Here is a 14191-nt window from a genome sequence, read left to right as displayed (position 1 = left end):
TAGACACTTAACAAGTGCTTTTCTTTTCTCAGTTAGGAGATAGATAATATGAACAAAGTTCAAGGACTATTTCCTTTAATTTAGAAAAAACAGATATCTTATTGTCTGATCTTGTTATCTCTTATACTTTTTGTTTCTTCCTTAAGGATATGATTTCTCTCTCATCACACTCAATTTGGATCAGTGTACAACATGGAAACAAAGTAAAGATAAACAAATTGTTTTCTGTGGGGGGGCAGGAAGTAAGATTGGGGGGGAAATTGTAAAACTCAAAATCTTTAATTAAAAAAGGAGATAGTTAATATACATTATCTTGAGTCCTCTCGAGATTGGTGATAGTCTTGATTGTAGTGGTCAAGTTTTCCAAAATTGTCTTTTTTCTTTTACAGTGTTGCTATTCTTAAGTAAATTATGCTGCCGATTCTGCTCATTTCCTTCTGTCTCAGTTTATATGACCTACATCATCTGAAAAAAATACACCCCATCTCTTGACCTGGAATATTTTCATTGGAAGGCTCTTCCTCTTCCTTTTTCTTCTAGTTTTCTTAAGTTCTGACTAAAATTCCCTACTTTCTACCAGAAGCTTTTCCCAAACCCTTCTGTTGATTTATTTCTTTTTTGTCCTGTATATGGTTGTTTGAATATTATTTCCTCCTTAGATTTTGAACTTCTTGTTGGCAGGGCCTAATTAGGACATTTCCTGGAATGTTAGTAGGTGCTTAATAAGTGTTTATTGACTTCATGAATGAAATGCTTTCTTCCCTTAGTTCCTATAGCATAGTAATATTACATGATGTTCATTTACTATGATCTATTTAGTTCTTCTATTGTCCTAGAGGCAATCTAAGGCACCCCCTCCCTTAGATTCTAGCATTTTTTTTCCCTTTATCTTTTTTTAAAAATTTATTTATTTAGTTTTTTAGTTTTTGCAAGTCAATGGGGTTAAGTGGCTTGCCCAAGGCCACACGGCTAGGTAATTATTAAGTGTCTGAGGTCGGATTTGAACTCAGGTACTCCTGACTCCAAGGCCAGTGCTCTATCCACTATGCCACCTAGCCGCCCCTCTTTCCTTTATCTTTAAGAAGTTTGTGGATTTTTGTTTTTAAGGGGTTTTTTTTGTCCTCTCTCCCCACCTCAGCTTCCTTCTGTATTGATTTTGATGTGTTTCTTCATCATACTCTGAGTATATTCACTTCTTAAAATATGTTGCTCATGTACCTGTCTAAATATACTCTCTCTTATTAAGTCTCCCAAATGGGATCTCATTTCAGATCACACCCACTAACTTTGAGTGCCCACAAAAATTTTGGACTTGACTCTTCTTCCTCTATTCTACTTTATTTAGTTATTTTATCAGTTCCTATAGGTTCAGTTGTCTCTGTGATTTGGATTCTCAGATCACTTAGCCATAACCTCTCCCTTGATCTCCAGGTTTGTATCACCAGCTACTATTGGACATGTCATACTGGATACCCTATAGCCATTTCAACCTCTCAAGGTTCAACACAGAACTCAATATCTGGGCCTTCGCCATTTCTCTTTTTGGTCCAGGACATTGCAAGTATCCAAATCGCCCGCTCTTGCTTTCTCATTGTTATCTTTGTTTTCTCTCTTGTGTTCATTCCAGCTAAGCAACATGTTGCTAACTCTTGTGTTTCTTCTATGTCTCCTTTTCTCCCTTATCAATTCATACCTGAACTATGCAATAGATGTTTTATTGCTCTCCCTCATTAAAGTGTCTTCCCACCTGATTCCTCTCCATACACTACTTTGATCTTGCACTTTCTGTTCTAGTTCTGTGTCTTTTCACTGTCTGTCTTATTTGGCTTACTTTTCCCACCCCACTTCTATATCCTAGCTTCCTATACTTCTTTCAAGATTCAATTCAGACACCACCTTTGCAAGAGATTTTTCCTGTTTTTTTTCCCTTCTTTCCTACCTTAGTGTCAGCCTGCCTTTTTGTTTTTGTTTTTTGTTTTGCAAGGCCATGGGGTTAAGTGACTTGCCCAAGGTCACACAGGTGGGTAATACGTGTCTAAGGCTGTAGGGCTGGTGCTCTATCCACTGCACCACCTGGCTACCCCCCAACTTTCCTTTTGAGACAGCAGGCAGAGAGTGTGCATTAAATAAGCCTTTGTTGATTGAGTGTTTGATCTCTTCTTTGCTCTCTATACTTCCTTATCTTGAATTATACTTTTCCAGGTATATCTCCCTTTTCCTGAGTTGTTTCTAAAGGTTAGAGAGTATATAATTTTTATCTGTCTTGCCAGCATCTTACACAATGCCTTCTTTATAAGAATAGTTATTTTTCTGTGATTTCACTGGTTTAGGAAATTTCCAGATATGGAAATGCACTCTGCCCATGTACTTTAGGACCTTCTCTGTTATTTAGTTGACTTGGCTGGGATCACAGAATCAGTTATTGCCAAAACTGGAACTTGAATCCGGGTCTTTCTGGCTTTCAGGCTAACTCTCTCATCTACTGTGTTGTGCTATTTCTTTTACATGATGATAACTTAAGATTTTTTCTTTGATTGTTGAATTTTCATTGGTGAGGTAAATAAAGGCTTTTATTAATAATAGTATATATAGATATATATATATATCTATATATCTTGGGTTTGAACCTTTCATTTATTTATTTTTGCCTTACTTTCTGTTATGAGGACCATTTTCTTTTTCATGATTAAATTGAAACAAAACCATTGTTATACAGTTCTTTCTTGTGTTGTAATTTTACCTGATGAACAGTTCTTTCTTTTGTTTGCCTTTAATGATTGCCTTATTTTATTATGCTTTTTTGTATCTCTTTTATATTCAGCAGCAAAATGAAGCAAAACTCATAAGTTGTTATATATCCATATTGGTTTCCTTAAACATTCTTTCCCTTTTCAATTTTTAAAATTGATTACATCTATATCATAAGAATTCCATTTTTGAAAGCCTTGCATCTCATTGAAAATAATTTATTTATTTTGTATTTCCCAATTATATGTAAAAAATATTAATAATTTGTTTTTCTAATTTTGATTTCCAAATTCTCTCCCTCCCTATTTCCCTTTCCCTTCCCCACAAGAAGACAAGAAATTTGGTCCCAATTATAACTGAGATGTCGTACAAAACACAATTCCACATTAAGAAAAAAAATCACAAAATAAAACAGTCAAAATAAAGTTTTAAAACCATTATTCTTCATTCTGCATCAAGTGGTCATTATTTTTTCTCTGGATAGTATTTTTCAGCATGGGTCCTTTGGAATTACCTCTAGATTATTCTTGCAATATTGCTGTTGCAGTGTACATTATTCTTCTGGTTCTGCTTATTCCAGTTTGGTTCAGTTCATGGAAGCCTTCTCAGACTTTTCTGAAAAAATCCTGCTTTTCTTTTCTTATATTGCAGTTTTATTTGATCACAATCATATTCTTATTCAGCCAATCTCCCATTTATAGGCATTCCCTCAGTTTCCAATTCTTTGTTAACAAAATAGGAGTTGTTATAAATCTTTTTATACAAAATATGTTTTCTTTCCTTTCACCTCCTTGTAGAAGAGATCTAGTAGTGTTGTTTCTGGTCAAAGAAATTTGCATAATTTTATAGTCCTTTGATTGTTGTTCTAAAGTGTTCTTCAGAGTAGTGTATTAGTGTCTTAATTTTTCCCCATAACTTCTAATATTTTCATTTTCCTTTTCTGTCTTGTTAACAAATCTGATAGGAATGAGGCAGTATCCTAGAGTTTTCATTTGTTATTTAGTATTACAACATTACTATGGTTTACCATGGTACTATTAAAAACTTGGATTTCCTCTGAAAACTGCTTATTCATATCTTTTGATTATTTATCAATTGAGGAATGCCTCTTATTTTTATGAATTTGGCTCAGTTCCCTCTATGTTTCAGAAAAGTGTTTATTAGAGAAACCTAGTATAATTATTTTCTCTGTTTCCTGTTTTCTTTCTAATATATTGGCTTCCTTAGTTTCATGGTACAAAAGTTTTTTTTTTTTTTTTACTTTCATAGAATCAAAATCATCAATTTGATCTCCTTTAATTCTTTCTATCTCTAGTTTTGTCTTTTTTCTTATCTATATAGTTAACATTTTTCTGTGCTTCCTTAATTTACTTATATCATTCTTTATAGCAAAATCATCTAGTCATTTTGACCTATTCCAAGTTTCCACCAAACTGCTTTCCATTTTTCCCATCACTATTTCTCAGTTTTTGAGTTCTTCCCTTGAAAACGTGGATCTTTGGGTTTATCAAACATTAAATTACTAAGGTGATTTACTACTGTGTATCATATCCCTAAATGATTGCACTAATCCAACACTATTTCTTTGTCACTACCAAATTGTCTTAATGATTACCATTTTGTAATATAGTTTGAAATCTGATAGACCACCTTCTTGAACAAGTTAATAAGTTAATTTCCTTGATATTCCTGACTTTCTGTTCTTCTAGATGAATTTTGTTACTATTTTTTTCTACCTATATGAAATCTTTGGTATTTTGTTAGATCAATTTTAGCTAGAATTGTCTTACATTTTTCTCTTTTTTAAAAAGTTTATTTAAGGCAATGGGGTCAAGTGAGTTGCCGAGGTCATACAACTAGGCAATCATTAAGTGTCTGAGGTCAGATTTGAACTCAGGTCCCCCTGAATCCAGGGCTGGTGCTCCATGCACTCTGCCATCTAGATACCCCTCTTTCATTTCTCTTTCTTTCTTTTAATTTTAAGGCAATGGGGTTAAGTGACTTGCCCGGAGTCACACAGCTAGGTAATTATTAAGTGTCTGAGGTCTGATTTGAACTCAGATCCTCCTGACTTCGGGGTCGGAGCTCTAACCACTGCACCACCTAGCTGCCCCTTACATTTCTCTTTAAACAATTTCCGTTTTTAATGTTAACATATAGGTTTTTGTCTATCCTTTAATCTCTTTGAAACCTACTATGTCTAAAATTTGAGCTAAAAGTCCAATATATATCCACTTCCTTATTCTTAATGAATTCTGTGACATCTCCTTAAATTCTTTTCAGAGTGTTTGCTATTTCTCCCTTGGTTACCATTTCTTTCTTATCATTTTGAATGAATTTAAGGTTAGATGCTCTTCTTATTGCTTCCTTTACCATATATAAGGTCAAAATATAATTAAGCCAAATCAAGAATTTCTCATTTAAAGACATAATTGTCAGCAAGCCCTTCTTAAGCAATACTTTCCTTGATCTCTGCTATCTGATCTGTGACTAATTTCATGGTAAAGTAGTCTTAGAAAAACATTGGAATGCTTATTTGACCTTTCCTGAAATTGTAGCCTTTATTTGAAGAATCATTATATAATAACTAAATCAGTTCCATTAGAACTGATTCCATGTAACTTAATTTTCTTTAGCATGAATTGTTCTTCCTTTTAGTATGCCTTGAATAGAATTGTTATTTATTATTCAATAAGTTTAGATTAAATTTGAGTAAGCCTTGGGCTTGGGTTAGAAGAATGCAAATTGCAACCTGTTTCAAGATCCTCTTAGGAACTCAGTTTTCCTCTGAAGGGGTAACATATTTTCCTGCTCCTGGCTCCATCTGCAGGGGTTGACTGAAGCATCTTGATTTGCTTTAATTGTTCTATGCCCAGTTCTGTAATTTTGGGTTTCTGTTGAGTTGAAGAGGCTCTGATGTCTGGCATGATAAGCAGGACTTGCTGAAGCATAAATTGGTGTTTTGTGTAAGTTTGCTATTTAAAATGTTGCCTTGGACTCCAGTAATTCTTAGTGTGAGACAGAAGTACCAGAAAGTAAGCCAAAACCTGTACCTTGTGTGGTCCATATAAAATGGGACCTTCAGATTGTTGAATTGTAACTGCTTTGGTTCTATAGGTTCTATATGGGCTTTTGGCAAAGATACAGTACACACGAACTGCTTCTCCTTCCTTCCTTCCTTCCTTCCCTCATTTTCTTTTTTCTTTTATTTTCTGGGAAGAAATTCTTATTTGTTTTCTTTGGAATGTTGTCTGCTGTTTTCCCTGGACCTAGTAGGTGCCAGTGGGTTCCACAGTGCTTTTTAGCTGAGTGAAACAGAGATTTCAACAAAAATATTTATAATAATAAATTTGTGTTCATGCATACAGATGCACAATGATAGATTTAGAATACATTATCCTTCAAAACAGGCTTTTCTTTTATTAATATTATTCTAGCCACCCTGAGGTTGACTAATAGTTGAATGCTTTGATCTTCCTAATGTTAAATGTCGGGGCGTGGATAAAGCACCAGCCCTGGAGTCAGGAGTACCTGGGTTCAAATCTGGTCTCAGACACTTAATAATTACCTAGCTGTGTGGCCTTGGGCAAGCCACTTAACCCTGTTTGTCTTGCAAAAAAAACCAAAACAAAACAAAACCAAAAACTAATGTTAAATGTCTAGGGCCAAATGGGATACAATCTGCAACTTATTAGAAATCTTTTGTGGGCTTGAAGAAAAGTATCAGTTTTTGTCATTCTTATTGTGGGTTGACTACAGAAGGTATTAAATTTTTAGATGTATTATTTGGACTGTTTTTCTTTCATTCTTCATTGAAGAATTTCTGTCCTAGTTTACTATGGTAGACTCCAAAGCCAGAACATTTTCATTCCTTTGTTACTTGGTTCACGTTAATTGATGATTATAGTTTTTGGTTTAAATCAGGATTCACCCAGAGAAGGACTTTATATTGGGAGCACTGGCTTGAGTTAGAGATTAAATCAGTATTGATTAACTATCCCTGGCTTATTATTTATTCTGATTGTCCCTAGAAGGCATATTTGTGAAAGATCAATACCAATCATAGTAGTAACTCCCCAGACACAGAACTGCTTGAATCCATTAAGTAGAGTGGTGTGATTAAACTGTTCATTAAACATAGTAGATTGAGAATGTTTGGGTTGATTTGCCTCCCAATTGTTTGGTACATCTTTCAGTTTCTCAGCAGATACAGCCATTTTCTCTGGTCATAAGGAGCAATGTACACCATTTGGTCCAACCCTACAACTGTGGATTGTGGTTTCCCCTGCCATACGCTTTCCTCATCTTCTTACTTAGAGAAGTTTCAAAGTTTGGTGTCGTTGAACTAGAGAATATAATCATTACTTTGCCACTTCCCCCACAGCACTGAATTCAGACAGTAATCTTTTCCACAATGTGGCAATCAAAGTTCTACCCAGTGTGCTCAGAGTCTCACTGTGCCTGATATAGGGCCTGAATAACTTATGCTGATTTGTGTTCCCTCATTCTGTATTTTCATCTTAAGATCTTATTTGCATGCTTGACATTTAAATATACTGTGTTTGGAATGTGCAATTTTATTTTGAGACCTTTATTAAGAAGCTCCAGTCTAAGGGTTTAATTGTTACTGATAGCTAAGAGTATAATTACCTTGGTAAAATATCATGACTATATTAAGCAAATGGAAATTGATTCTGGAATTGGGTGAACACAAACCATTTTCCTATTTGATCTGAGCTATTTCAAGAGTGCCTCTAATATTCAACAATACAATTGTGGGATTCTTTTCTTATTTATAGTAAAAAATGTTTAAGAGCTAACTTTCACTGAGAAAAAGTTTTATTATGCAAACAAAAAACTTAAAATTCACTAAATGCAAACTTCCATGTACAAAAGTATCTCTGGCATCACCAGGCTCATTTAATCAGAAGAAATTCCTTTGTCAAAATAATCTGACTGCAATGATACCTTATTTGTATAAATTAATAGTGTAGAATTAAATTCAGTATTGTGCCTATTCATAGTATCAGTATCTCATTGTAACTTGAAGCAGTCTAATGCAATAAACATGTTGATTGATAAATTATAACCTGAATAGGCAAATTTATAAAGGAGAAAATTACCCAAAGTATTTAGGAAGTTTCCATACTTGTAATTAATTGAGAGACTAGGGCTTTAGAAAATATTATTAATAGATAACATTATATGGTCAAAGATGGAATCTAATATTAACTTAGAGGATTGAGTGATGAGAGCTATTTAAGAAACAACTAGATGAGGGGTACTAGGTGGCACAGTGGATAGAGAGCACTGGCCCTGGATTCCGGAGTACTTGAGTTCAAATCCAGCCTCAGACATTGAATAATTACCTAAGCTGTGTGGCCTTGGGCAAGCCAATTAACCCCATTTGCTTTGCAAAAACCTAAAAAAAAAAAGAAGCAACCAGATAAATAGGGAAATGAGAGGAAGTAATAGGTTGTTAGTACTTTAAAAGAGATTAATTCTTATCTGAACTATGTACTAGTCTCATAATTGATATATTTCTACCTGTGATCTTTTTTCATTCTAACTGCCACATTCATTTTAAAAAGCATAAATAATCTGATTATTACACTCTCCTACTAACAATTCTTTATTGTATCTGTATCTTCACAAAAGTTTAAAATCTTTAACTTCATTTAATGGCACCAACCTTTCTTTTTAACCATATCTCTTAATTTTCCCCTCCCCCTCTTAGTATTCTAACAATAATCTATTTGGTGTCTTGTCCTTTTTAGCTACCCATGCCTTTGTTCTTGCTTTGATCAACCTTTATTTAAAGCAGTGAAAAAACGGACTCCAGAATATCACAGGGTGATTTATTTACTTTTGATCAAAAAGCTTTCAAAATTAAGAATCTTATTTTGAAAATTTAATGTTGAATTTATTTTATATTAAATTTTTTTAATTTTTTATGTTTTTCCAATTACATGTTTTCAGCATTCATCTTTTTGTAAATTTTTGAATCCCACATTTTTTAAAAATTTATTTTTATTAAAGATATTATTTCAGTTTTACAATTTTCCCCCCCAATCTTGCTTCCCTCCCGCCTCCCCCCCCCCCCACAGAAATCACTGTCAGTCTTTACTTTGTTTCCATGTTGTACCTTGATCCAAATAGGGTGTGATGAGAGAGAAATCACATCCTTAAAGAGAAGAGAAGTCTAAGAGGGAACAAGATCAGACAAATAAGCTATCTGTTTTTTTTTTTTTTTTTTTTTTTTCCTAATTTAAAGGAATAGTCCTTGCACTTTGTTCAACCTCCACAGCTCCTTATCTGGATACAGATGGTACTCTCCTTTGCAGACAGCCCAAAATTGTTCCCGATTGTTGCACTTTTGAAATGAACAAGTCCTTCAAGGTTGAACATCACTCCCATGTTGCTGTTAGGGTGTACAGTGTTTTTCTGGTTCTGCTCATCTCACTCAGCATCAGTTCATGCAAATCCCTCCAGGTTTCCCTGAAATCCCATCCTGGTTTCTTATAGAACAATAGTGTTCATGACATACATATACCACGGTTTGCTAAACCATTCCCCTACTGAAGGACATTTACTGGATTTCCAATTCTTTGCCACCACAAACAGGGCTGCTATAAATATTTTTGTATAAGTAATGTTTTTACACTTTTTCCTCATCTCTTCAGGGTATAGACCCAGCAGTGGTATTGCTGGGTCAAAGGGTATGCACATTTTTGTTGCCCTTTGGGCATAGTTCCAAATAGCTCTCCAGAAGGGTTGGATGAGTTCACAGCTCCACCAACAGTGTAACAGTGTCCCAGATTTCCCACATCCCTTCCAACAATGATCATTATCCTTCCTGGTCATACTGGCCAATCTGAGAGGTGTGAGGTGGTGCCTTAGAGAAGCTTTAATTTGCATTTCTCTAATAATTAATGATTTAGAGCATTTTTTCATATGGCTATAGATTGCTTTGATCTCCTCATCTGTAAATTGCCTTTGCATATCTTTGGCCATTTGTCAATTGGGGAATGGGTTTTTGTTTTAAAAATGACTCAGTTCTCTGTATATTTTAGAAATGAGTCCGTTGTCAGAATCATTAGTTGTAAAGATTGTTTCCCAATTTACTACATTTCTTTTGATCTTGGTGACATTGGTTTTATCTGTGCAAAATCCTTTTAATTTAATGTAATTGAAATCATCAAATTGATTTTTGGTGATGTTCTCCAACTCTTCCTTAGTCATAAACTGTTCCCCTTACCATAGATCGGGCAGGTAGACTATTCCTTGATCTTCTAATTTGCTTATAGTATTGTTTTTTTTTTATGTCTATGTCCTGTAACCATTTGGATCTTACCTTGGTAAAGGGTGTGAGGTGTTGGTCTAATCTAAGTTTCTTCCATACTAACTTCCAATTATCCCAGTAATTTTTATCAAAGAGGTTGTTTTTATCCCATTGGCTGGACTCTTTGGGTTTATCAAACAGCAGATTACTATAATCCTCTCCTGCTTTTACACCTAGTCTATTCCACTGGTCCACCACTCTATTTCTTAGCCAATACCAAACAGTTTTGATGACTGATGCTTTTATAATATAATGTTAGATCAGGTAGGGCTAAGCCCCCTTCTTTTGCACTTTTTTTTCATTAAGCTCCTGGCAATTTTTAACTTTTTATTTCTCCATATGAATTTACTTATAATTTTATCTAGCACGTTAAAGTAATTTTTTGGAATTTTGATTGGTAGGGCACTAAAGAGAGTTTAGTTTTGGTAGAATTGTCATTTTTATTATATTAGCTCTACTTATCCATGAGTAGTTGATATTTGCCCAGTTATTTAAATCTGATTTAATTTGTGTGAGAAGTGTTTTATAATTGTTTTCAAAAAGATTCTGAGTCTGTCTTGGCAAATAGACTCCCAAATATTTTACATTGTCTGAGGTTACTTTGAATGGGATTTCTCTTTTTAGCTCTTCCTGCTGTTTCTTGCTAGACATATATAGAAAAGTTGAGGATTTATGAGGGTCTATTTTATAACCTGCAACTTTGCTAAAATTGCTAATTATTTCTAGTAGTTTTTTAGATGATTTCCTGGGATTCTCTAGGTAGATCATCATGTCATCTGCAAAGAGTGAGAGTTTTGTCTCTTCCTTCCCAATTCTTATTCCTTCAATTTCTTTTTCTTCTCTAATTGCTGATGCTAACATTTCTAATACAATATTGAATAGTAGTGGTGATAATGGGCACCCTTGTTTGACCCCTGATCTTATTGGGAATGCCTCTAGCCTCTCGCCATTGAATTTAGTGCGTATTGATGGTTTCAGATAGATACTGCTAATTATTTTAAGGAACAGTCCATTTATTCCTATACTCTCTAGTGTTTTTAATAGGAATGTATGCTGTATTTTGTGAAAGGCTTTTTTCAGCATCTATTGATATGATCATATGATTTTTGATGGGTTTGTTGTTGATGTAATTGAGTATACTAACAGTTTTCCTAATATCAAACCAACCCTGCATTCCTGGAATAAATCCTACTTGATCATATTGTGTTATCCTAGTGATAACTTGTAATCATTTTGCTAAGATTTTATTTAGGACTTTTGCATCTATATTCATCAGGGAAATAGGTCTATAATTTTCTTTCTCTGTTTTAACCCTTCCTGGTTTAGGTAACAGCACCATATTGGTTTCACAGAAAGAATTAGGCAGAGTTCCATCTTTTCCTATTTTTCCAAAGTGTTTATATAGAATTGGAACCAATTGTTCCTTAAATGTTTGGTAGAATTCACTTGTGAATCCATCAGGCCCTGGAGATTTTTTGGGGGGGGGGGGGAGTTAAGTAATGGCTTGTTGAATTTCTTTTTTCTGAGATAGGGTTGCTTAGGTATTTAATCTCTTCTTCATTTAACCTGGGCAATTTATATTTTTGTAAATATTCATCCATTTCACTTAGATTATCAATTTTATTGGCATAGAGTTGGGCAAAATAATTTCGAATTCTTACTTTAATTTCCTCCTCATTGGTAGTGAGTTCACCTTTTTCATTTATGATACTAGCAATTTGGTTTTCTTCTTTTTTTTAATCAAATTGACCAGAGGTTTATCAAGTTTATTGGTTTTTTCATAATAGCAACTTTTGGTTTTATTTATTCAATAGTTTTTTTGCTTTCAATTTCATTAATTTCTCCTTTAATTTTTAGAATTTCTAATTTGGTATTTAATTGGGGATTTTTGATTTGTTCTTTGTCTAATTTTTTTAGTTGCATGTTTAGTTCATTGATTTCCTCTTTCTCCAATTTATTCATATAAGCATTTAGAGCTATAATATATCCCCTGAGATTCGCTTTGAATGAATCCCATAGGTTTTGGTATGTTGTTTCATTATTATCATTATCTAGGATAAAATGGTTAATTCTTTCTATAATTTGTTTTTTGGTCCATTCATTTTTTAAAATGAGGTTATTCAGTTTCCAGTTTGTTCTGGGTCTGTATCTACTTGACCCAGTATTGCATATGACTTTTATTGCATTGTGATCTGAGAAAGATGTATTCACTATTTCTGCCTTTCTCCAGTTGATCATTAGGTTTTTATGTCCTAGTACATGGTCAATTTTTGTATAAGTTCCATGTACTGCAGAGAAAAAGTATATTCCTTTCTATCCCCATTCAGTTTCCTCCATAAGTCTACTATATCTAATTTTTCTAACAATCTATTTACCTCCCTAATTTCTTTCTTGTTTGTTTTATGATTCGATTTATCTAGATCTGATAGCGGGAGGTTGAGGTCTCCCACTAGAAGAGTTTTGCTGTCTGTCTTCCTGTAGTTCTTTGAATTCCACCTTTTCTGCCTCCTCTTCTGTCCTCCTCCCCATGGCAGCAAGTAATATGAACTATAATCATGTTTAACATATTTCGTTAGTATTCATCTTGTGAAAGAAGAACCAAAACAAAAAGGAAAAGAACAAGGAAAAAGAAAAAAAGCATAAAACCTGTTTTAAAAAGTGGAAATAGTATGCTTTTGGTATTCATATTCCATAGTTTATTGTCTGGATGAGACTGGCATTTTCCAACACAAGCCTTTTAGAATTGGCATTAACTTATTTACTACTTAGAGAAGCAAAGTCTATCATAGTTGATTATCATTTAGTGTTGCTCCCTTCAACTCAGCATTAGTTTATGTAAATCTTTCCAGGTTTTTCAGAGGTCCTTTTAGTCATGATTCTATCATATCATGTTTTAAATGGAAAGGGATACAATTGCAGCTGAAGGACAGTACATATTCTACTAGAATTCTTAATAATGGTGATTATTTTTCCCAGTTTACACATCTGTCCTTTCTACAAATACTGTGCATCACTGAATTAATAGTTGCACTGATCATACTGTTTTAATGTCCATTCTACTCCATTAAGTTTTTTTTTAGATTTTTTTTTTTGCAAGGCAATGGAATTAAGTGGTTTGCCCACCCAGCTAGGTAATTATTAAGTTTCTGAGGCCAGATTTGAACTCAGGTACTACTGACTCCAGGGCAGGTGCTCTATCCACTCTGCCACTTAGCTGTCCCTACTCCATTAAGTTTTTATAAGAGAATTAGTTTTGAGCTCTGTATGATGCCTAGATATTGACTCTGAGCGCTTGTTTTTCTCGTTCTTAAACTAAGTTAAATGAAATGGTATATGAGGAAATACTCATTTATTAACTTCCAAGAAATGCTGCTATACTCCTAAAATGACAATGAGACAGCCCTTCTACAAAGAGCTTACATATTAATGTAACAAGCAATATTTATGTCCATATACAGTAAATAATTATATTTACCAAGTAAAAATCAGGTCATTTCAAGATCTTGGAATATACTAGTCCCTACAGGGCTCTTTTTGGAGGAGGAAGAGGTGTTGGGAGTGGGTGTGGGACATTTTTGCTTAACTTAGAAGTGAGCTGGAGATTCTAAGAATTGGAAGTGAGGACACTCAGCAACATAGCTAAAGACAGTTCAACCTGATACAAATCAGAAAACCATGTGCTTTGTTATCAATTAAATCACTAAGCATTTAATAAATTCCTCCTATATGCCAGGTGCTTTGCTAAGCTTTGCGCATACAGAGGCAGAAGACAATCCCTGTTTTAAGGAATAAATATCTAATCTTACATTTGTATATCATTTTTGTAGATTACAGAACATTTTATAATTTTCTTTGAGGTAGTTAGTTCAAATATTGTTATTTCATTGTTACAAGTAACATTAATGGAGTTCAGAGAAGTTTTGGCTTGGTCAAAGGTGTAAAGCCATTGATAGAACTAGTAATGGGACCTAAGTCTTTTTCTGATTCCATGTGTAAGATTCTTGACATTAAATTTCATTGGAATCAGAGTCCTCTCATTGTTAAAGAGTATTATACATCATAAAAACATGCAGTGTTGTTTTGTGCTTGTGGATTTGGTCA

At 34.0% G+C, this 14191-nt stretch overlaps 1 protein-coding gene across 1 annotated transcript in view; it reads left to right on the top strand.

Annotated features, from left to right (window-relative positions):
* Positions 1-14191, top strand: part of MAD1L1 (mitotic arrest deficient 1 like 1) — an 894370-nt gene that overhangs the window by 293882 nt on the left and 586297 nt on the right. The window lies entirely within an intron of this gene.

This window comes from Macrotis lagotis, chromosome X (genome assembly GCF_037893015.1).
Source record: "Macrotis lagotis isolate mMagLag1 chromosome X, bilby.v1.9.chrom.fasta, whole genome shotgun sequence".
NCBI lineage: Eukaryota > Metazoa > Chordata > Mammalia > Peramelemorphia > Peramelidae > Macrotis > Macrotis lagotis.
The sequence above is the reverse complement of the archived record's forward strand: the minus strand, read 5'-3'. Positions and strand labels throughout refer to the sequence as shown.